The 3,652-nt window shown below is 38.8% G+C and overlaps 1 long non-coding RNA gene across 1 annotated transcript; it reads left to right on the top strand.

Moving 5' to 3' along the window:
- Nucleotides 1-220: 220 nt before the first annotated feature.
- Nucleotides 221-2,990, top strand: LOC123102874 (uncharacterized). Its single transcript, XR_006449456.1, has 3 exons — nucleotides 221-495; nucleotides 721-1,826; nucleotides 2,182-2,990. It is a non-coding gene; the product is annotated as an uncharacterized lncRNA (long non-coding RNA).
- Nucleotides 2,991-3,652: the final 662 nt, after the last annotated feature.

Genomic DNA, 3,652 nt, shown 5'->3' with positions numbered 1-3,652 from the left:
TACTATGTGTCTTTCCCAGATGATCAGTAGTGGTGCCCAGTTGGGGCGATCGGGGACCATGTCGCATGTTGGGGTTGATCTTTTATTTTGGTACCATAGTCAGACCATGAGTGTATTGGATGATTGTAATGTTACTCATGTATTTGTGTGACGTGGCGAGTGTAAGCCAACTATGTATCCTTTCCTCTTTTATATATATATTTACATGGGTTGTTGTGAAGATTACCTTACTTGCGACATTGCTTTCAATGCGGTTATGCCTCTAAGTCATGCTTCGACACGTAGGAGATATAGCCGCATCGAGGGCGTTACACCGCAGGCATTCAAGGATGGCGTGCCCGATGGCTCGGAACGCGTGCGCCCGGTGCATAGGAGGTATATGCCTCGGAGCACACTGGCAGCAACGTGCACCGCGAGGTCTCGGAGTAGCCCAGCTAGTATAGAGCCCCTCCGTACTAGACGGACCCTGCGACTTCGTCCTCGCCTCCACTCACAGTTAATCCCCTTCCCCTCTATGCCCTCTCTTTCTTCTGAACCATCTCTCTTTTCAGACCCTCTCTCTGTTACACATTTGCATGAAAAAACAAAAGTAAAAGGGAAAACTTACTTTGGGTTCATATGGTGCAGACTAACAACAAAATGATTGTTAATGAAAGGTTTGGGTGCTTGTATTCTCAAATCAAGGTCTTTTATTTAATTAGCTGGATAACTACTTTTCAGGTCTATGCCGATTTCCACAACAACACTGCCTTCAACTTTCTCATTTCCCCGGCTCTGCATACAAGGTGCAAACTAGGTATGCCAATCTTGTTATCGCTTGTTCAGTCACTTTCTGGTTTATGCCCTTTCACTTGCATATGGTGAGGCAGTGTGTGGAATTTAGGGGCTGGTTTGAACCAATTACAATGATGTAGTGGTGCGGATCATTTCAGTCACCGGCTTTATATTGTGGTCAGCTTGTTTGTCTTCTTGCTCATGTATTCTAATACATGATGTCCTGATGATTTGTGAAGTTCTGTGTATCACAGGATAAGCTGCACATCAGGTCGTATGGCAGCTTGATTGTTGCTTTTAGGATGTACATGTACCCAGGTGGATCAAATACAGATACCGATCATATATTTTTGTTTACTCATGTGTGTTTTTCATATGTCTGCCAAGCATTTCGACAAATTGATTATATCATTCAGATGTATTTAGGCCAGGTTTCTGTGATCCAAAAAAATCATGTGGCATTGTGTACTATCCATGATGATCTGACTTTGCTGGCCAGGTCAGAAATTCAAGTAATACGACTATTGCGATGCATCTTCCTACGTGTGTGTATTTATTTGCATTATCAATATTTTCCTCCAAATCATTTGTTGGTCATAAATTATTTTGCATTATTGATGATTAATTTGCAATTGAAATGACAACAGGGCCGGGTTTTATAAGTGTAATGGGTTCAAGTGTGACCTTCCAGTCAAGAAATGTCCTCAGCAAGAAGCTTATGTGAAGATCCCTTTTCTACTTTGAATGAATTTACTGCATATATATCTTATTTAGTTTAGTTCATCATTCAGAGATGCATGGTGGAATATTTTTGTCCTTCACAGGTTAAATGAGCATTGCGTAAAAGTCTGTCTAAGTCTCTTTCTTATTCTTCTATAAACTGGAAGGCAAATATAGATTTCTCACGCATAGTTTATCAATCATGATCTCACCTCCTTTCTATATGCAGACAGTGTGGTACTCACTGGGGATGCTTGCAAATTGTAGTGGATGTGTGCAGTGATGGAGGGTTATGTCCCTATGGGTGACAGGCATGGTGATGTTCACCACTGGTATGGAGAGAACAGGGAAAAAGATAACTTCCCTTGAACTATGAAATGTGGTAACGAAATTAGAAATAATTGTGGTGATATAACTCTTTCATATGACCAAAATGAAATCGCATTGCACTAATTAAAGAATCGCCTGCTATATTTGTTATTTCATTCTATAATTTATGTTTATACAATGAAAACGAACCTGCTAAATGCTCTAGGACAAAGGCTGGGATGAAATCCGCTGCAGAGCCTCATGTGCTTCAAGTTTTCCATATGAATAAGAACTACATACTCTTTTTCTGTGGTACGAACCCATTTCCAGACCTATCAAGGCCAAGCTGCTAGCTAATTTTAATTTCTTTTTATGCAGATGAATCAACAAGTGTTCTCCAAAAGGCTGAAGGTGAATATCAAGGGCACCGCTCTTTGATGATGCGCACCCATGGTTTGTTCACCACAATGCAATGAAAAGATGTTCTCAATGGGTATGTAGTAGGAATCTCTTGTAGAGTTCAAAACCAGCCTTAATACCAATCATTTATGATGTGGTTGTTCTTGTATTTCAGTAGAACAAAAGAAGTGGAACAAATGGGTTTAACTTGTATGCCTACTCCTGTTGCGATAAACATTTGGTTTCCATCTTCAAGACAAGTTTCTGCTTGTGTAACGACAATATTGTTTGGGTCGTCCAGTTTTTAGCTATCATATGTTCCAGGATCATCCTGACCATTGGGTTCCTCGTGTTCTCCTTGGTGGTTCTGTACATTGTCTCAAGATGCATTGGCCTGTTGATACTGCAAAGGAAGCTGGCTGATGCTAGAGATCATGCTCAGTATCAGCTGAAGACATCTTGGAAAAAGTACAGGAGGGACCTGCTCAAACAAATGCTCCTCCCATCTATGATGAACTGTGATTTTACATTCATCCATTGTTTATACATGAGTTTACATCCAGAAGCAAGCTTACCTCTTAGAGTTCTTATTTCTTAGTACATGTTGTCTAAAGTAACATTTGCCCAAAAAGGCTATTACTGGTGCGTTAACCTACTGCCGGAATTGAGCTGAAATCGAAGTATGCTTTATATTGCATCCATCAAGCATAAAAAGTCTGTAGTCAAACTACATTTAGTTGGATGAAGTGTACACCATCGGTCCTAAGAGTATTATGGGTGTGTCAAGCAGGTTTTATAAGTTTGAAAATGCCCACCAGGGTCCTATATGTGATTAAGTCATCATGGGTTCTAACCTATTCTTTTTTTAAATAGCTAGCCTTCATCAATCTAATTTTCTTAACATGTAAGTATGTCGCCTCATCAAATAACATGGATGAAAAAAGGTCCACCTCAACATACAACCATACAGAAAAAATACAGCTCAACATGCAAACATGCATAAGAATTTCAATCTATTATGTAGTTTCTATTTAATAATTATTTTAAAATTATACAATAATAATACGCAATAAAACATATGTATTTACTACTTTTAGTCATTGTACTCTATGGTTTTGGCCCTTTTCTTCTTGTATAAAGTTACTTGCAACACTCTTGTATGGTTAAAAATACTAATTTAAACGTTTTGTTTCTTTGCAGGTTACTCATTTTCTCTTACCGTTGTTGAATCAAATCAATTGTATTTTCGTTGAGTTGTTGGCGGCTTGTTTTTTCTGTGAGTTCATTTTCTAGGAGAGTGAGATGTGGGATACACACTCTGAAATGTTTGGTTTCTTTCAAACCATTTATTAGCTAACTAATTTTGGATGTCGTTGCACACAATACAATTGTACTCTGTTGTTGTCATCTTGCATTTTATGAGAGCTTAGCTCTTTACAATCATTTAGAC

This window comes from Triticum aestivum, chromosome 5A, assembly GCF_018294505.1.
Source record: "Triticum aestivum cultivar Chinese Spring chromosome 5A, IWGSC CS RefSeq v2.1, whole genome shotgun sequence".
NCBI classification, from domain to species: domain Eukaryota; kingdom Viridiplantae; phylum Streptophyta; class Magnoliopsida; order Poales; family Poaceae; genus Triticum; species Triticum aestivum.
This window is presented reverse-complemented; position numbering and strand designations above follow the sequence as displayed.